Source organism: Rhipicephalus sanguineus, chromosome 1, assembly GCF_013339695.2.
Source record: "Rhipicephalus sanguineus isolate Rsan-2018 chromosome 1, BIME_Rsan_1.4, whole genome shotgun sequence".
Lineage (NCBI taxonomy): Eukaryota > Metazoa > Arthropoda > Arachnida > Ixodida > Ixodidae > Rhipicephalus > Rhipicephalus sanguineus.
Genome location: NC_051176.1, coordinates 220,088,662 through 220,110,265, shown reverse-complemented (window position 1 = coordinate 220,110,265; position 21,604 = coordinate 220,088,662). Strand labels below are relative to the sequence as shown.

The following is a 21,604-nucleotide window of genomic DNA, read 5'->3' as shown; positions in this document are numbered from 1 at the left end:
TAATATATGCAAATCACATGGTGTTTTTTCTTTAGTTTTTTTTTTCAGAGTCAACTAAGTGTGCTTATTTAGGGCTAATTATGCGCGATGCTGTGCCTGTGGAAAATTTCATCCGGTGTTAGCATCAGGAAGGCTCGGCAGGTCACGGAAACAAAACTTTCTATTTACGAAAACAGCGCCAGAAATCAAGAAGACATAGCATTAGACCAGTGGTTCTCAGCCATGGCTGTTGCGGGGACGCCTTGTGGACTGGTGGAAGTGATGAGGGACCCCTTGCAGTAAAAGAAAAGGGAGAGGGGGGTCATAAATTAACATTACGACGTGAATTAGGTGCCTTTTATTTGTCCCTGCCAAAGAATGGTCAAACTAAAGTGCCACGCCAATTAGATCTCAACAGCTTGTCAATATGTTGTGCGGTCTGAGTCACATTCAACCTGTTTCTAGCTATGTTTTCACTTGAAATATGCAAGCCTAGAAAAAGTATGCTCGCGTGCATACGCCATAGAAAACTGCAACAGAAGCTTTACAGCCATCTCATGGAGAAGGGGAAGTCAGCTCCGGCGCAACGCAAACGGGTCGTGCAATGAAGCATATCACAAATCAGAAGGTGCCGCTGTCACAGGACATAGTGTGCCTTCAAAAAACACGTCTTTGTTATATATATCAGACACGTAGGCAAGCCCCCCCCCCCTGAAATTGGTCTAGCCTTCTATATCCCTGGGCAAGTTTTGTTTTTCTTTTTGCCATGGAAAGACTTTCTTTCGAACAATGAGGCCTTGCCCCCCCCCCCCCCCCCGAAACAAATCCTGGCTACGTGCGCCTGTTATATATATATATATATATATATATATATATATATATATATATATATATATATATTCGCCTTCAGAAAGACTGTTCCATGCTTCGCTGAATTGTTTCCCTCGATATCTCTGGCTGTCCACTAGCGATGCCTGTAAGAATACGCAGCCTGACTCGGTACCGCAGTCGGCGCTAATGTTATCAAAATAGCTCAATAATTCTCTATGTCACGGTTCCTCCTCACTACCTAAGCAAGTTGCTAAATCATCAACTTTCTCGAAATCCTTCGATAGTCGAATTCCCTTTCAGTGCATTTCGAGCCGCATTCGTACAATAGGCAATAAAGCTGGGGATAAACTGGCTGCTGACGCGTATGTTTCAGACATAATGACACCTGTTGTTTTTTCGCCCTTGTATGCCAATCGTTTGCGGCCAGCGGTAGTAAATTTTTGTATGGACGTGTTTTCATGAGCGTGCGAAGTCGCGTATGTTGGCCTTCAATTCTTTTTAAGCCTCACAAGTGATCCGGCGCTGCACGCGGTCATAACCTTTTTAACGATACGTCTTACTTTTTGAATCGAGTTATAAGAACATCAGATGAATTTTAAAAGCGCAACACTGCGCCACAGAAGATACCGCAGAGCACTGTGGCAGTATCGCCACCTCCATCCCCCACCCCCTTCCCCTCCGTTCCTGGGCATCACCAGATGCGAGAGATACTTCGCAGACGTCTCAATGATTTAGTTAGAATATCCCTTCTCTGTGGGAATGCTTCGATTATTGTACTGCCCTGCAACTCGAGATGGGTTCTCAAAAATCCATGGGGTTTTTTAGTGAACACTGAATGGGATCGATGCTTCGTGGACAGTCACTTATACGATTCTTTTATCTGCGTTCGTGTGACTTGCCAGTGTTTTACAGAAATACTGATGGGATGTTTTACAGAAATACTGGTATTTTATTTGTATTCTGCTTATGTCGGGTGGAATGAAGCAATGTATGTGCAAAAAACCGGCATTTGTTATAGGTCCAAAGGTAGTCCCCTTACTCAGTGATATTTTTCCGGCACGAGTGGACCAAAAATTCATCATGCCGTTCAAGGCATGGCTAAAAGAATTTTCTGCTTCGTTTATGATTTTTTTATTATATTTGATCGGGCTGACTATGGGTACAATGCCGTGAATGTACTGAAAGTGTCTCGTGAATGTGGCCTGGGACTCAAGTTTACCCATGAGACAGCAAAAGACAAACAACTACAGTTTTTAGACATTTCACTAAGAATTTTACCGAGCCACATGTGCTCGATGTGCAGCCCTAGATCAGAAAAACCACTGCCCTAGTACAAGTCGGGGCATTCAGAGATTGTTAAAAATGGATAGCAGTGTCTTGTCTTCGAGGGGCTATGATGAAGTCTTGCTATCATGCAATGAAAGAAAGCTTTTCAAAACAAGTAGCAGGGCTATCCTCAGTACGCTTCCCGGAACAGGCTATCACCAGAGATGTTGATAAAGTTATAAGGATAGTGCAGGGCGTGCAAGCATCACCTTCAAGGAACCGCTTCAGTAAAGAAAAAAAAAGCACTGTGCGGTTTTGCCATACGTTCATAAATTTTCTCACGGGTTAAAAAAAAAGTTGGCGGAAGGCATGGCATTGAAGTTGTTTTCAGCACCGCCATTAAGGCGCTACATTTGTGCCAGGCCGTTGCTAAAAAGTTTAAAGCAGGGGAAAGGAAATGTAGCTGTGGCTTAACAGAAGAATCGAAGTTAACGAAATGCCGAAAAGGGGTGGTATATCGGATACTGTTAACCTGTGGAAGTATGTGCATAGGACAGACTGGCCGCTGTATCAACACAAGACTTAAAAAGCATGCTAACTCACTGGGGAAAGAAACATTTTCACACTTGTCTGATCATTGTAAATCATGCCATTGCGAACCCGTTTTTCATTATACAGATATCTTGTTTGCAGATAAAGACAAACTAACACGTGAAGTTACGGAAGCCTTTTATATCAATAGGTGTGCAAAAAATGCATTAGTCATCCTTCGGTGGCTCTAATAGATAAGGAGTTCGTTTTTTTACATTCTGTTTAGCCCTTCTGACAGTGTGTTACGTGACTTGCACCGCACATGCTCTACGCTGGTTCTTGGGTACTTATATGTATCATTCCTTTCAAAAATAAACTGTTGAGAGTTAGCGCTCGTGTGTCTCTTTCTTGTCTTTGTCTTTTGTGCGCGTTAAAAAAAAAGTTTATATATGGATACATACCAACTTGCCCAATTATCAGTCTTACTACAACTTGCAATCAGAGAAATAAAAACAGTTAAAGTCGCAGAATTAAATGTAAAGTAGAGTAGAGTAAACCTAAATAGCGACAGGGACACTTCTGCATCCGTTTCGTCATTTCTGCAATACAATTTCATGATGCAAAACCAACTCGCCTAAATTGCCACCTTAAAGTTGTAGAGTCTTCATTTCACATTAGAGCAATTTGTAGGGCAATAAATTTCAATCACACTTCAATGTCTAAAACCTCTTGCCGCTCGCTCTTTTGCGTTCCGTCCTCCGAAATGTATATATAATCGCACAGCAGCCAGAGCATGCAAAGTTCCTAGCAAGTTTATTTGCCATGATTGGCACAGCTCGCCCCCGCACTCCCTTTCCTATTTCTTTTTTTCACCTTCACTTCCGACGTATGCAACTACAGAAATGCGATGCTGTTCATGAGGTGCCTTTCAGTTTAGACGCGTTTTTTTCTGTAAGAACTCAGTAGACGAAACGTTGTCATCGCATGACGACGACGATGACGATGATTATGATGATGATAAGAGTGACACTCTGACGACCTTACCTGACTGGTCGGCGGGAGTGCGAGGACGTTAAACGTATCGTGTCAAGTAACCATTAAGCAAGTTCAGTGTCTGAGGATAGCCCCCTTTCTAACTATTTAGCCAATACTGACAGCAACGTTAAATCCATCTTGCTCGCCAGTGACGTGCGTCTTTTTTTCTTCCTAACGGCTAGAAATCCACTTCGTTTACTGCGAGAACAACGTATGGTGCAAGTTTTATTACTGGTCACTGAAAAACTGTCTTCAACTTAAGGCCGAAATATGCATGGGTATGGTTTTCCCCGTCCAGGACAGATTCGTTTCCACCGTTAACTAGGGCTGGATGCTGTTGAGTTAGTGCGAGGGTAGGATACGTCAGACGTAGTACTTTCAAACCACTTCCTGTGGAAGACGCACATAAAGACTGTTATTTAACAAAAAAAAAAAGATTCTTCAAAACTCTTGGCGTGTTATTCAGATGTAGGCGCATATATGTTCCCCTCTATGAATTCGAATGACCTTCTGAATTCGTACTTCAAAGTCTACCACCTTTCTTTCCTTTACAATGGTACATTCAATGCAATACACGTTTAGATTTTAAATTTTCATTCATTTAATAGCCCGTTAAACACCACTCTTTGTTTATGTGTAAATGTACGGCTAAAAATAATATGCTAAAGAAAAAGATAATGCTCAATAGACCGGCGAAACAAGAGGAGTTCAAGATTAGCAACCATATTTTAGAATCTGTGCAATAGTATATCTAGGGTTAATAACGAACGGGGGAGCCTACTCAGGAAAAGGAAATCCACAGAAGAATAAGTATGGGCTGGAGCGCATATGTCAGACATTCCGAGACCTTGACAGACAACCTACCGCTGTCCCTGTAGCTAAAAGTGCTAAAAGTGTACAATCACTTCATATTGCCAGTAGCAACATGCGGTGCTAAAACGTGGAGGACAACAAAGAAACTGAAGAGAAAGTTAAGCACCACGCTGTGTGCGATGGAAGCGGTAACTATAATCGTAACATTAAGAGATCGTAAGACAGTAGAATGGATAAAAGAACAAACAGGGATTGCCGATATTTTAGTTGATATTAGGCGAAAAAAAAAGGAACCTTGGCGGACCACGTAATCCGCAGGAAAAAGAACCAGTGGTCAGCGCAACGCAATAGACACCAAGGAATAGGAAACGTAGCCGATGTCGGCAGCGGGTTTGGTGGGGTGGTGAGATCAAGAGGATCACTGGAATAAAATGAACTCAGCTCGTACAACATAGTGTGAGTTGGAGATCATTGGCATAGCCTTCGTCCTGTTGCTGCTGCTGATGAAGACCTCATTCAGGGCAGTTATCCTTTTCGTCTAACGGAACAATTTTTTTTCATGTGTGAGGATGCATTCTGTGCCATCATATATACGTGCGTACGTGTGTGTGTGTGTGTGTGTGTGTGTGTGTGTGTGTGTGTGTGTGTGTGTGTGTGTGTGTGTGTGTGCGTGTGTGCGTGCGTGCGTGTGTGTGTGTGTGTGTGTGTGTGTGTGTGTGTGTGTGTGTGTGTGTGTGTGTGTGTGTGTGTGTGTGTGTGTGTGTGTGTGTGTGTGTGTGTGTGTGTGTGTGTGTGTGAATTAAACATGTAGACAACATTCTCTTGTTTGTCACTGATACCGGCCCTCTCGTTTCCGTCAAGCTGTATGCTTGCTGCCTACACTTGTCAGTGAGGCATAAACGCGATTTTTTGCACACGTCGCGAATAACGTATAAATTCAACCGAAAATTAGGTTTCTCGAGGTGCTGTGCAAGATTTACGCGTAATGAAGAGTGAATGCGCATCATCCCATTGGAGCGCAGTCTTCGAACATCGCAAATCACAACTGCCGGGCTCGCTGTAATCGCGCCATCGCGATGCGTACAGTGTTGACGCTGTGCGCCGTCCGACTATCCCATCAGCGAACTCCTAAAAGAAAACAGCGCACGCGAGTCATTCAGAGCCGTGGCCTCCCCGCCCTGACAGTTCGTGCCGGCGGCCGGCACGCCCGACGACCTCGACCGGCGGTGGACGGGCCTCGGCCGGCCCGCCGTCGTGGCCCCACCTGGCCCCAGCGTAGCCCCGTCAAGGTGACACCACCCCTTTCGGTCACCGAGCTCTGGTCAATCGGCATGTCGGTGTCACCCGACCACCAGCGACCCATTGCCCGAGCTTCAGCCTAATTACAGCGCGCTCTCGGGCGCGCCGTCATGCGGCACGAAAGAAAAACAAGTAAACTACCCGGCCACCTTCGTTCGCCTCACGCATTCGCGCCTGTAATAGAAAGACACCCAGTTGCCCCGTTCTTTCTCTGCGCTCTGTTGCAAAAGAATCGCCTAATGACCACCGATTCGCGGACTACGTGTGCTCCATCCTTGGCGCTGTCGACGGTTTTCTTATACTTTTTTATTTTATTTTTTTTTTTTGCTTCCCGCATTTGGCTGAACGCAGCAGCAATAACGAGGGACAAACTACTTCTTTCTTGCGAGTGTTGTTGTCTTCTGTATGTTGCATTCGCAACAGTGATATCGACAGTTATGCCATCAAATATCAAGCATAGGCGATGTCGAAAGACTTCAAACGTGATGCTGCATTCAGAATACGAAGTAGAGTGAGTTATAAAAACAGCAGTCTTTAATTCAGTCGCTGAGGCCGAAGCTGCGACCACGACATGGCCCGTTTGAGCGAGATGCTCATCAAACGTGAGATGTGGTGTGAAAAGCCAGGACTGCATTTGTGGCAGCTTTGATACGAATAATACAGAGTTTCAAAACCGGTCAGTGTTGAGAACGTCAAGCACATAAAGCGCTCTCTCGCCTATATGCCGTAATGAAGCAGTTTCCAACGTAATTGCTTTTCGTCGAATGGTCGCAGTATGTGTCTTTCCGCCAGATAAGTTTCTGCTTTCAGCGCCAGTTTACCACTGTACAAACTATACGGTATGATGCGAAAATCATAAACTACGCCGTTTCAGTACCTCACGCTTGTAGATATTTGCCGAACACGAGGGTTACAAAGTTCAAAAGTGTTTGCTGTTGGCCTGATTTGTAGGTGCATGTAGAACGTAAGAAACTCAAAACCTGCGCTGAAACTCGTGAAGCTGTGAATCATGGTAACTATATACGGCACGAAAGAACCCAATCTCGAGATCCTACTGCCACGAAATCCACGCCCGCTTCGACACACAAATCCAGCGCATGGTGGGCAGCCCGCTTGCGAAATTAATTGCGTGCTGCGCCACGTAACTCAATAGCTATACTCCCGTGTGCCGGCGAAATGGAGACCGCGGTCCCCGAAGAGAACAATGACGACTACAATCTTGACATCACGCCAGTACAGGTACAGGGAGTCACCGTTGGCTGAAACTCTGCTTTACTGAAATCAGAACTGTTTGTTTTCCTTTGCTAACCAAATTCATTATGCGCCGTTTCCGCTATACACTGTCACAAAGTGGATCTATGGCAGTGACCATGCTCTGCGATGTTTGACCCAGAGCTGTACAAATACACGCAAATTCACATCGTGCTGGGCCTCCCCCATGAAAACTGTGAAATTCAGGATATTTAGACAGCGTCATTTTATACCGCTCGTACCACACAGATCTCCACCGGCCAACGATGGCACATGCTCACTATCGTCGATCTTCGTAAATATTTTGTTTCAGGGAAACGTTGACGACCTCTCGAAATCATCGCGCAACAATACACTCATTCAACTACAGAAAGTATAACGAAACACATCATCAGCCAGGTGATAGCGAAACACATCATTTCCACTGGAATCACATATTTATGAACTATGATTATGGTCGACCAGGGTAGTACAAAACAAGAACCTTCCCATCACCCCGATCGCCTCGGACGCGTGGGCCTTGATTGTGCTTCGTTCTTTCTTTTCCGGATATTCATAGTACAACTAAAAGCGGCATCGAACTATCGACCACTTTCGCCAGACTTGCGCACCGCTATAACTATACACGTCAGCTCTCTACGAAGGTCAATTAGTTCTTGTCACGGAGACTATATGCCTCTGAAGTTTAACACATCACACCACCGCCTGCGGGAGAGCCAGTCCTTCGAGCTGTCTGGCGCATGTATTGTATACTTTTAACTCAAAATGCAACGCTGTAGCATGATTTGATAGTACGGTGGCAACATCCAGGCCCATATTGAAATTGCCTGGAACCTTGGCACCGAAATTCAGGTGTTTGATTTGTTGCCGCGGTCCGCACGAACAAAAACGCATAACAAAAAGTGATCACCGCGGGCCGGCCGCGCCGGCCGACGGGACTGGACCGCCAGCAACAATCGACCCGGCGTCAAAAGCTCGGCCGGCACGTATAGTCCCACGGGCGGCCGCCTGCGGTGGCCAAGCGCGCGCACAAACATAACGCGAGCTGCGCGAAGTGGGCGGGACGCAGGTGGCTTAAGCCCCGCGAAGTGCTGAGAGACGCGCGAGCCACAGAGCGCCGTGCACTCGCGTGCCTCCTGGCGTTCTTATGCCGCGGTAATGGTCTAAAACCGCTGCAGCGCCTCTCGCCGTACATGCGTATATCTCGGGAGCCGCCGGCATAAGCGCACGCCGATTACGCTTCGCGAGGGAACTTTTCCTTTCCAATTCTCCGCGTTCCTGACCAAGCTCACCGGATAGATGCTTTCAACCCGGTGAGTCCGCGCCGAGGCGCGGGATGCTACTACGGGACAAGGAAATGCAGGAGACCGCCAGAGGGGATTGAACCGAATGGTTCGATGGAGAAACCCCTTCTCGAAAGGTGCCTGGCACTCAATCTCACACAAGTAAAAATAACCAAGATTCAAATGCGCAATTTGCGGTGATTAACGGCGCCTTTCTCGCAATTACATACAGGGCCTTTTTAAGTACGAACAAGTTTTCTTCAATAGCTGATGCGTAGTAGTACAATCTTGATCACCGTTTCTTTTGCTTTTCATTAACCCGCCACGGTGATCTAGTGGTTATGGCGCTCGACTGCTGACCCGAAGGTCGCGGAATCGAATCCCGGCCGCCGCGGCCGCATTTTCGATGGAGGCGGAATTGCTTGAGGCCCGTGTGCTTTGATTTAGCTGCACGTTAAGAAGCCCAGGTGGTCGAAATTTCCGGAACCCTCCACTACGTCGTCCCTCATAATCATACCGTGGCTTTGGGACGGTAAACCCCAAAAGTTAATTGCTTTTCATTATCATTCATTCTTATATCAACACTAGCACTTTCAACTATTTTGATATCGCATAATTCAGGTCTAGACAAATGTGCTGTAAGTAACGCGTGATAAGATTTAGGGGAAAAATGAAAATTGTTGTATGCTGGAGAACAAACTTGGCTTTAAGATAATAGGTACAGGGATGACAAAATACTTATTATAAGCTGCATATTTCATTGACCTCAAGGTATGCCCGCATACGGCAAAGTATCATCTTTTGAATGGATATAACATACATTTTACACAAAGACAAAACATTACACAATAATTTTGTAGCAATTTCGTTCGCACAATCCGGCTCCTTTATTATCCCCCGCTCGCAACCTGCTATTGTCTACACCTCAGTGCTGCTTAAACCATTGACAAAACGCGAAAAGTAAATTCACAGAGAAAAATTTAAGTACACCAACATTTATTCCCTCAACCTCAAAATCTAAATATGATCTAAATATGACTGCTGAAGTCGGTACAATGAAGCCAAAAAAGGTATAGGGGGCATATTTGTAGTCTGTAACTGCAGTGCAGTAATTATGATATAAATGTAAAGAATGATATAAAGAATGACGACGACATGAATGTAAAGCGATAAATGTGGAAGCAGTAAAGGCCCGATAGAGGCCTTTTCAGTACAGCGTAGGAGAATTAAATTTATTGCAGCATAAAGACACTGAAACTTCGCTTTGCTGATCGAAAATGCTTAGGCGAGGAGCAAAAATTATCGAAAGTTCGAAAGACTAGAATAGGCTGTTCTGAAACACTGTCCATATGTTTAGGAAATTTGCAAAGACATATTCAGGTGTGCTTTAATAAAGAATGAGCTACGTATGGGGATAAATATTATTGGTTAGAATAAATTCTGGAGTGCAAAAATTACGATACGACAATGACGCAGGCTGTAGTGGAGGCTCCGGATTCGTTTTGACCACCTAGGGTTCCTTAACGTGAAACCAAATCTATGCGAACGGGTGCTTTTTTTTTTTTCATTTCACCCCCATCGAAATACGGCGGCCATTGTGGGAATCGAACGCGCGTCCTCATGCTTAGTCAGCGTGACACCTTATGGGCTAAGCTACCACGGCGGGTCTAATCGTTCTTATGTGACGAACATGTCGCGCTAAATTTGTGACTATATTCGTGGCAGGTTATGATTGACGTAAGTGGTGACATACGTGATTGTCGTTGGGGTTTATTTTCCACGCTCGTAGGATACCTGAGCATTCGGGGGTGGGCATTTCATAACTCGCACATTATAAAAATCTAAGCAGCAATTACGCACAACCAAGCGCCATCAACAGTTTACTGTTCTAATATTGGCAAGCAAATCAAACAGCGACCTCGTTCTGTCGCATTCAGCATCGAACTGACATGCGCAGGCCCTTGCTTGAAAGAACGGATTGAGCGTCCCGAGCACAACACGCCGCATAGGTTCAGAGGATGAACAGTTCTTGGACGATATTATGACGGAGAAACTTTTAAATAGCGCTCTTGCGTACCTCTCTGACTCCTCAGTCAGCCAAAAATAAAGTTCCTTTTATTCGATCCTGCCACGTGTGTCACAAAAGGTAGCCTTGCGTGTTGTAAAGCGCCGCCAAACGTCGCCCACAGACGAGCGGTCCCAGAAACCGACAGTTGATACTTTTGTTTACCTTTTGTTTTATTTAGCAAGACGTTTGCTCTTCAGAGTGTCCCCTATTACAGCGGTTAGGCGGTAAATGCAGCGGAACATATTTAAGTGAGAGGCCTTTAGAGAACCTCGTGAAAGATACTCTAAAATTGTGCTAATAAGAGAAAAACGGAAGTTCTTAGCTAATTATTAAATACCCTGCAGTCATCCCGACAAGGACGTGAATGATTACCGAACTCCGCACCCTCATAGCGCGGAGCAAATGGTGTTAGGACGCATGTACCGTCTAAACTAACTTGCCTAATTTATCTTGATGTCAGCAAAAAGAAGCAAAGTAGTTAAAAAGATAGGCAGGGAAACGCAAAGAAATGAAAGTTAGAAAAAAAAATAGATTACTAAATCGGACACCTTGCTTCCTCAAAGCGGCGAGCAACAGGCCTCTGTATCACAGGCGTTCTGGTGTCGGAGTGACGCGAGGACGACTTTGTTACTTTATTTTTGTTCGTTTTCATATCCTAATATTGTAACAATTAACCGGATCCCAGTGTAATGATTAGCTGGCGTTGACTGTAGCCTAATTCACCGTAGCGAAGTCCGCCGCCATTTTCTTTATGATATCTTTCCTGCATGAAGTCAGGATCGTGTTTACCCATTTCTTTTCTACACCAACGCCAAGTGAGAACGACAGCGATAGCAATTTTAGGCGAGCCTCAGAGAGAACCGGACAAGCGCGGCTCTAACCGTGCAATAGAACAAAAGCTTTTCTTTCATTCCCGCCATTATATCACCAAGCACGTCGGTGAGTTGTCTGTATCGATAACTTCAGAAGATTGCTTTTTTTTTAGTTTAATTGGCTTTCTCAGAATGCGTTAGAATGATTAAGCGTAATTCGAGGATCTTATTTTGCATCGCAAACCCGGACAGGCGAATATGTAGAAGGTTGAATGTCGTTTACACAAGCCCCTGTGTACACAGGCTTTTTTAACGTCAGTGCGGAGTTCGCGAACTAGCGTAGCACGTCCGCATGCATTAATAGCTACAGCACCCGTGAAATGTAAACGATCCTTGTTTGCACAAATTTCAACGAGCGCCTATGCGCCTTACGAAAGCGACCGTTGCTTCTTCTTGAAGGGAGGGCCCAAAATACTGTCCGTTGCGCCTGTATTGAAAGTTCACGGGGCCTGTAACCGTAACGGCGGGCACCAACGCAAAAGCGCACTGGAAGATTTTCGGTGGATGTTACGGGGTCAACGAAGAATGAACATGACGGACTAAAACGAGATCCGGCAAAAGTGTCTTTTTTATATATACTTTTCACGGGCGGCCTTTTCTCTCAGATTTTATTTCTTTTGTTCAAGACTAAACTGCAGAAACAAAATTAGCGCTGTCATTAAACTACATCGCAGGCTCTCGTGCGTGACGCGTACGCAGTATGGCTTGTTATTTGTAGCATGAATTTATGTCTGAAGATTAGCCCGAACATCCGACCCCTTCTCTGGAGAGATAATCCAATAAATCCTAATTACGTTAGGGCCATCTGAAGGTGCGACGACCAAAGACTGCGTGAATTCAGTGGCAAGCCTGCATATTCCCCGCTTACCTGCCAGCTAATCTCTTGTTTGCGAGACACATTACGCCTTCAACTCTAGTGCACCGATCTTTATTTAAGTTTCATCGTTTAACTATTACCGATACAGTTTGTTTGTCCATCTGGCCAGTTTCCTTTGTGTGTGTTTTTTTCGTCGGCTTTGTTTGCCGCTTACCTTCCTGTTTACGTTTTTTTTTTTTTTTTCGTTGTACGCTATGCCTGGATACTTGCGGGAAATCACAGAAAATGCAGAAAGTATCGTACTTGCTCATTTTCTACTCGATCTAGTATTTCTTGCTTCTCTAAAAGCTACATCTCTCGCATAATGAGATAATAAGAAATCGATGGCAGGCTGTTTATCGAGTTGAGTGACTGGTTGCGAGCACAGCACTGGGGAACGGGGAGGCAGAATTAAGAGAAAAACAGATACGAAGTCAACCTTGCCGCACAGACACAGTGTCGGTGACTGTAATTTTTCAAACAGTTTCTGAATGTACTAAAAACCAAGCCAGGGCTTTTCGAGCAGCTGCGCCTCATCTCGGCTGACGTCAAAGTGCTGTAATCTGCTTTGCGTAAGGAAACATTTGGGAAGCTTGTCGAGCCTGGTGCAAGGCGGTTTATCTTGCTCTTTTTTTTCTCTTTTTTTTTTGTTTTGTACGCCTAAACAAGGACAATCGCACAGAACGTGCGTGATTGTCTATTTGCATCCACAGACTGCACCTTCTGGAATTCCCAGAAGGAAGCACCTGACATTAAATAATGATACTGCAAGCCACAGACAGCAAACGAGAGCTAAGCACATCCCATCGTGGTAAGCATAGGCGTGCGCACAGGGGGAGCAGGGGGGGGGGGCGGCCGCCCCCCCTAATTATCTAAGAGGGGGGGGGCGCACAATCTGCCCCGTACATCGACCCTTCTAGTCACCTAAGAGGGGGGGGGGGATCGGCCCTATACATTGACTTAGTAGGGGGGGGGGGGGCGCTACGATGAACCTTCGCCCCCCCTGATGGGGAACCCTGCGCACGCCTATGGTGGTAAGGCCTGCGGAATATGTAGATGGGGATATAGGGAACAAAGGCGCAGGTTTGTAAAGTCTGCCGAATCCCATTGCGCCGCCAGCGCAAGCTCGATCGCGTGCAAACTCGCGGAGCTTTGCCACTGCGCCTGCTCTTGACATCGAGATAGCAACACTGTCGACACTGTCACGGGCATACGGAGCGGTTGCGTCCGCTTGCTCATTTGGTACGAAGCCACAATGACTTGGCAAACGCTGAAATACGATGTCACGTCCTTCGTCAACTGCCAGGTGATTTCTCTTATGTCAACGATAGGTTGTTTCTAGGGTTTACGGCGTAATGCAGAAAGCCTCAGTGCTTTTCAATGTGCTTATTCATTTCATGTCGTCATTCTTCACTTGAACCGCCAGACAATTTGTACACACCAAGAAACTCTTGAAGTTACAGCTGATAGCATTTCCAAATGTTGTATATGCGGATCAACCAGACATTCGACATCCCAAATCTATCTGTACCAGGCCGTATAACAACTTGTGCAGTGGAACGTTTCAGTTTTTTTTTCTTCACCCCTTTCCCGCGATAAGAATTGTCATAATAGAGAATCAATTCCAAACTCTAGAAGAATATGGTTGCTGCGACCAGGAGCTCAATCCGCAGAATAATATTACTGCGCAACTACCGTGGTGAGTAAAGCAACGTTGCTAACCACACAGTATTTCTTTCAAAAACAAGATCCGTTAGGTGTCTTTGACGTAATACAGTTTCGAATCAAGACGAATAAATATACTTTAAAAAGTGCCCACTTGGAACACTGAATGAAATGGCGTTTTTCTTCTACTTCTTAAACTGCAAATAACACAGAGCAACGAAGTAGCCGAGGTGCTATGTACCTCAACCTCCCCACATCAAGCAAGTTGGAACCGGAAAGATACGCTAAAGAAACGAGGAAATTATTTCCCATCAATATGCGTTATATTACGTACAATTGCATTTAGCCGGCCACTATTCAATGAGAAATAAGTGAATGCTTAAGTGAGTTTCAAATAAGCGCAACTCCTTTAACCAACTGCCTGAGAGAGTTAATAAGTTAAACGGGCCCCCATATTCGCGACGGCAGGGCTCCAGTAATCTCGCTGTGGCTTCCATAATCAGCGAATATTTAATATTACAAAAAAATGGAACATCAAATGCTGGAAGCGAAACTACTCGAATACTTGAGCTCGAAACAGAAGTATTGATTTCGTGTTCTCATTTTCGAACATTCACGCGCCGAAATACATCTGTCTTGTCTCAAGCTATTCAGGTACTGCTGACGCTATATTTACCTCACTAAACCCAAGGAATCGCCGTTACTCAATTTTCACTTCGCGTATCGTAAACAAAATAAAGGCTGTACATTTCGCTTCCTTTCGTAAGCGAGCAAAATCTCTTTTTTCTTTTGCCGGCGTTCCCTTCTTTCAGTTGCTTACAACTGATGCGGGAAATAGATTTATTCTCTTCAGACATTTCGAGAAGCCTCCGTCCGATTCATTGTTGATAGGCTTGCTCGCATTGCACCACCACGAGAGTGCGCCTATAATGGAGAGCGGCTTTAATCGTGAGTGATGTAGCTTTGCAGTAACACGCTTATGCTCAGAATAAATAGTGTGACAGATCTCTCCTCCCGACACTGGAGACGGTTACGCTTTCTTTTTTTCTATTCTCGGCTACTGCGATTAGCCGCCACGAGGCACTGCAGGGAGATTGAGAGACGCGCTGAGCAATCACCGCGAAGAGTGATAACCAATGGCTGTAACGTCGGCCCCGAGTTCGGGATACTTGTTTTTTTTTTTTTGCACTCCATAAATCTTCATGACGCAGTTGGCGGCTCCATAAATCTCTGCTCGCCTTTATTAGTAACTCGGAGGAGCAGCCTGCGGTGTGCCGCAAGGTATCGCCTTACTGGTTTCACGAGTCGCCCGTAACGGAGTAACTCAGCCATTCAAAATGCTAAGAAATTTTGGTAAATATCGTCGCCAGTGCATCCCTCCCCATTTGCCGCGGCGTTATTTCGAAACGCGTTTCACAGATTGGCTCGCTGTGTTCGCGAGCCAAGTCCCGCTGTAGGCGCTCTTGTCTTACGCGGCTACCGCCAGTGTATCGATGGGACACCGCCGCCTGGGGCCCTTTGCATTTTTAATGCGCTTTCTCCGAGCACTGTCTGCGTTTCGAACGAAAACAGAATTCAGCGGGCGTACCTCAGAGCCGCGTGCGTCGAACGCTAACTCACCACCACGTTTTCATGTCCCTATACCTAAGGCAGTCGACCCCTTCGACGTCGTTTCTACTATCCTTTGTGTGTGCGCGTGTTTTTTTTTTAACGAACGCACGTCGGACGGGCCTTACTGCATTAAATTTGTAAGAGGTGAGCCGTACACCGTAGAAAGCACGTTAGTGAATGCGTTGCTTCTCATTCCCGGCATGCCCAGTAACAGTACTGCAAAAGCCACGAGATCAACATTATACACTCTCGGCATTTCCAATACCACAGCATCGCGAAAACCACGTAATCGTTACCGTGTTCAACAACTCCACAAAAATAAGGTTGCGATCAGTGTGCGCAGCCTTTGCAATACCTAAACGAGTGCTTCGTTGACGAGGCACTCGCCTAGGGATAATCAAAGGCGCCGTGCGTGGTTACGTGCTCACCTTGTGCAAACATGTTCTAACCATGCACATAGCGCACTTTAAGCGTGAACATTCAGGTAGCCAATGTGATCAGTGTACAGCAAACGCTACAGCTCATATGCATTGGCTCGTACAAGTCGACGCGAAATCGACGAACATAGGAGGGGGGGGGACGCACGCTTCAGACGCCACGAAGTTGTTTGCGTTACAAATATTTAATGTGTCATGTATTCCTCATAAGACGAGCGCCTACGCAGTAGTGAATCTTCCAGCGTGGATCGAACTATTTCTGTTCCGATTGTCGTCAAATCAGCCATGGTGTTGTTCTTTGACTCTTCCGATTTAAGTATCCGTGCTTTCATGCGAACGGAATAATTAATCTACTCTCTGTCCAAAAATAAAAAGAATTAAGCAAACTCAGGCAGTGCCACCTAAAAAAAAACAAGGTCCACCACATCTCCCAATGCGGTCATGGGGAAGCTGATCATTTATTCAGCGACGCACCTCAGCTACCTTCAAATGGGAACACAACGGGCATTAGTATTCTAGTGAACGAAGCTCAATGTGTGATGTCTGCAATACTTTATGCCACGCACTTGTTTCGAATGCGTTCAATTATTCGCATTTCATTCAAGTCAGTGAACAGACGTGGCCATCATTAACCGAAAATGCAGGCATTTTCTGTTTTTTACGGCTAAAAAAATATTGTCATAGAACAGCTCTACAAGTCTCGTTTCTGAATTAAATGAGGTGTATGTACAGTGTATTCAAAAATTATTTCGGATGTACCCAGCATACGTACCCCCTGTAAGCGAGGAGACAAAAAACGATACTCTTTACTATTTTTTGGCCCACTAACTTTTAAAACGGCAGGCATATAACCGCTAAACCACCTTTTAACCGCTAAACAGTAATTGATTTGAGAGCTGCTGTGTTACTTCGTGAACACAAAAACGAAAGAAAAGAAACGACGGCGGCGTTAGTCAAATTATTTCGGTCATGCAATAAAGCTAAGGCAAGCACGTATATTAATTTTGCCAGTTCGCGCTCATTTTATTAAAACATGTTTGTACGATTGAACCTAAACCTGAAGTGAACAACTTTTCTTCATACGTGATCGTTCAATATAAAAAATTAAGAAACAAGAAATTTACGTTCCTTATGTGTTGTTAAGTTATGTTGCAGCCTTGAAGAAGAGAAGTGCGCTTGTCAAAACGTCGGTTCTAGCGACACCCCGTGTTCACGATTTGTCATTTCATCAACAAAATTTTTCCTTGAGTCGAGGAAGAAAAGAAAAACACATTGTAACCTTGTTTTTCCAAAATGAGTGCAAAATTAAGACTTGCTAAATGCAAGCTAGACATTCAGCAAAAACGGCCCAGCTTGCTTGCTGTCAAGATCTACATGGTCGCTCCACTCTGTTTGAATACGGCATCTCAAAGGACCCCCAGCCGGGAGTAGCTCCATGTTCACTGACAACTCAACGTGACTCAGCGCGTCAGCCCGAAAAACCACGTCGTCTCATAAGCGCGAGTGCATGCCACACTTCTGACAACCGACTACACACCCGGCAATGCTTTTCTACTGCCGCTCAAAGGTGCCCGCAAGAGCACTTTGCTAAGATGCTGAGTTCGTGACGCACGGTGATGTGCACAACACCTCGACAGCGCATGCACAATCGCTGAAATGCACGCGTCGCTTTGTACGTGCGCAGGCTGGCGTCGCACGAGAGGCAGGCAGAAACGACGTCTCACCTGGGCCGCGCGTACCGGCGCAGCTGACGCAGCCGGAGCACGCGGGGCTTCCCTGCAGGGCCGGGGAGCACGCGGGTCTCTCGGCAGCCGCTGGCGAGTGTGCGCGCGGCCGCTCTGGCGTCGAAGAGGAGGTGGGGTCCCACCGGCGAGCGCCCCGGGCCCGCTCGCCAGGCGGCGCCACGCGCAGCGCCCCAGGCCCGGGCGTGGGGTGGCTGTTGCGCCTCGATCGGCCCGATCTGCGTCGAGGAGAATCAAGCGGAAGGCAAACCTTGACGCCCGTCGCGCAACCGAATGTGCCGCCGCAGGTTACAAATGCCGCGTCAGCGCCTGTGTATACAGCGCTGAGCCGAACGCGTACCAGAGGTTCGCCACAGTCGCGATGTTTGCGGACGCATATCGAGGGCCGAGGAAATTCGTCCGTCACCGGGTTGCGCTGCGATAGTGCGTTATAACTTTCGCATACGTTAACTGGACGCTCGAAGATATTCGCTTGCAAAGCATTCGTTATCAGTTTCGTTGGTTATCGCGATTGAAACATGCTCGTTCCCACCAACGCTGTTCCAAAGAAATGGCACTTCAAGTTTGTACTTTGCAATGTGTCGTTTCATTATCACCACGCGATATGATCCCATCTGTGGACCGACTTCGAACACACACCTCTGTGGATGTTCATAGTCAAGCTCGCAGTTAAGATCATAGCGCGCCATTTAATATATAAAAGCAAATGACTCTGCTTATCGTAAGCGCTTTGCTACCTCTGCGTCCACATAGACGTCTGTTATGAATACCGTTTTCTGGAGACGACTTTCTGGCCATGAACTAGGCAATTCGCGCATTCTTCAGATTGCCCAAACTTGATAGCTTTCTCGTTAACGTTCTTTTTTTCTTTCTGCGTATTTTGAGCACTCAAGAAGAACGCGTCAAACATTGTCAATTTCATGACGACAGCAACACTCAGGTGTCGTGGAGCGGCGTTCATTGCACAGAAATTTATTATAGCGATAGGAATTATATGGACACTCCACGAACGTTTTCACATACGACACTCCGCGGCACTCCACTGAACACGACGCGGGCACCGTCATGTTCCGTATAAAGTCCAAATCGATAACATCGCCCCGCGCATCGCATGTTCTGTGTGCCACTGAAAGCGCGCGAGCGCTTCCGGCGAACGCCGCTCAAGCAGAGATGAAACAAGCCGTCCATCTCCGCCGCGCGAAAGGCGCATGAACTAGGAGCCGTAGCGGGGCTGCGTGGTTCCGGCAAGAAAGGCGTACTTTGACCGACCAGGCGTGGTGGCGCGCACCATGTCCCGTATCTTTAGAAGCGATCAGCATATAGCTTGTGCTCCAGTCGCAAAGTTTGCGTTGAAGCCATAGACGGCACGAAGGTCACTTCGTTCGCCACAGCGGCTGCGTTTCCTAAAGGAGTGAGCTGCTAGCCTAACTTCGGAAAACATTTCAATTTCTTTCTGCCTTTCTGTCCTCCTTACCCCTTCCCTAGTGCAGGTAGCAAACCGAGGGTTAACCTCCCTGCCTTTCACTTGTGTGTGTGTGTGTGTGTGTGTGTGTGTGTGTGTGTGTGTGTGTGTGTGTGTGTGTGTGTGCGTGTGTGCGTGCGTGCGTGCGTGCGTGCGTGCGTGCGCGTGTTGGTGTGTGTGTGTGTGTGTGTGTGCGCGCGTGCGCGTGTGCGTGTGTGTGTGTGTGTGTGTGTGTGTGTGTGTGTGTGTGTGTGTGTGTGTGTGTGTGTGTGTGTGTGTGTGTGTGTGTGTGTGTGTGTGTGTTCTGCCAACATAAATGACCCTAATGCCTCTCTTCTGAGTATCTCGCAGAGAAACTCCACTGCTTGAAGAACAGCGCGCAGTTACGATGCCGTAGAGGTAGATTGATGTGGCAGTTTACATATTCCCTCTTCTCCAAGTTGCGAGATGAAAAACGCAGGTTCTTCAGTGCAGGATCCTTCTGTGATGTGCAAGCAGCATATCCTTGTATAGTATGGTACAGCAAGGGGGTGGGAAAGGGAAGTTAGGGCGAGGAGGAGGGAAAAGAGAAGGGTAGAGGCTGAAGCATGGCATAGCCATGTATAGTATAGTATAGTATAGTATAGTATAGTATAGCAAGGGGTGAGAAAGGGAAGCAAGGGTGAGAAGGAGGGGCACTCCACCAGCTCCGCTGTTTCCTCAGTCTTCGCACCACTAGTGCGTAGCTGCCCCATTTTTCTTTTCTTTTTTTGACATATTGAAATCATTTACTGAATAATAATAATAATATCTGGGGTTTAACGTCCCTAAACCACCGTATGATTATGAGAGACGCCGTAGTGGAGGGCTCCGGAAATTTCGACCACCTGGGGTTCTTTAACGTGCACCTAAATCTAAGTACACGGGCCTCAAACATTTTCGCCTCCATCGAAAATGCAGCCGCCGCGGCCGGGATTCGATCCCGCGACCTTCGGGTCAGCAGTCGAGCGCCATAACCACTAGACCACCGTGGCGGGGCAAAAAATCATTTACTCCGCAATACTCCACGGTAATGATAACAGAGACGACTACGGAATCGTGGCAGGCATAACTACGACGGCAATGGCACGACGGCAATGAGAATGCCGGTGCGACTTCACCGGTGGCTGAGGTATGACGACGACGATGACGAGAGAAGGGGACCCTATGTTACGTGCGCCCAAGTGACACGCGCAGACCACACTGACGCCAGAAAATTCTGCATCGGTGGCCGAACAATACTTAACGCGGGCCCAAGTGACACGGGCAGACCACTGAAACCTAAACAACGCTGCGTACCGATACGGTTCGGCCGCTGCACGTGTATGAAAACTGTTGCCTCGTCACTGCAGCGCAGTTGTTAAAACTTCAAAACCAAAATTTGTGGAGCGAGAATGATGTCTCAAATATGAGGCTGGTTTGCTGTCGTTCTAAATACCAAGCAGCACGAAAAAAAAAAAACGTTATCGCATAGTGGAGAATAAGAAAACACTTTCTTCTCTCTAAAGTGGTAACTTGCAGTACATTACGCCATGAATCATGATGTATATCAGAAGAGCATAGAGTTATTGCACGCCAGCTGTCAATACCTCGGCACTCAACCGTCTGAGATCTGATTGAAAAAAATAAGACTAAGCTAGGGACTATCAATCTGGAACAAAAAGTTTTCCTTGAAAACACTTTTTCGCGAAAGAAAAATAGCATCGCAAAAGCCACATATAAAGTTTCTTGGGGAAAAAAAAACTCGATACTATGACTCGTAAAACGCATTGTCAGAAAATGTGTTGTTCCTAAACAAGGTTAGGACAAAATTCCCTGTAGAGAATGATCATAGGCTACACAGTTTATATAAAAAAAAAGTTTTGTTGATTTTTACGCTTCCGCGCATATTTTGTACCGCTTTGAATATAGAAAATATGGCCCATATCGAAACTTTTTTCTTGTAGAAAGATAGCTTTCAGTGAACGATTATATTCGATATTAACTTGTTCTCAGGAAATCTTGCTGTCAACAAATATAGTTGGAGGCGGACATAGCGTGAAATGGCGCGTACACAACTGGCGAAAAGTTTGCGGGAAAGTTATTTTTGCCTGGTGTTTGTTATAAATTTAACACTGAGGTGGTTCTTCATAAAAATATACCAAATAGCACATTAGCAACGTTCACTGTCTACAGACTGATAATTTTGATCAAATAATTTTTTTGTTTTAAGCGAACAAAATTTTTTGAAGTTGAAGTTGAGTTGTACCGACTAGCCTGCATGCTTGCACGTGTATCGTCTTCGTAGGAAGGCGTCCTAGCGGTAAGTACAGCTCGCACAGACGCGAGGGTTCCTGCTTCCGTGGAGGAACATCTAAACAACATAATCAGCATCTCGCGTCTTCATTCAAATGCTTTAGGTCGGTGGGGGGGGGGGGGGGCACGAACTTGGTGTGCCACCCCCTGGCTACGCCACAGCCCGCTACACATCTGTGAGGCACTATGTGTACTTTGTTGATGCTGTGGCTGATGACGATGACGAAATATGTCTGAGCCCTTTGTAGTGGGTCGGAAGCTTTAAACGACCCGCTCGAGCTCTTATTTTA

General features: G+C 46.1%; 1 protein-coding gene across 1 annotated transcript in view; it reads right to left on the bottom strand.

Moving 5' to 3' along the window:
- The window catches only part of LOC119381606 (uncharacterized), a 417,646-nt gene extending 400,029 nt beyond the window's left edge, over positions 1–17,617 (bottom strand). Inside the window, exon 1 of the mRNA XM_049419611.1 lies at positions 17,522–17,617. The gene's annotated coding sequence lies outside the window, so the exon portion shown is untranslated. The remainder of the gene's footprint in view (positions 1–17,521) is intronic.
- Positions 17,618–21,604: the final 3,987 nt, after the last annotated feature.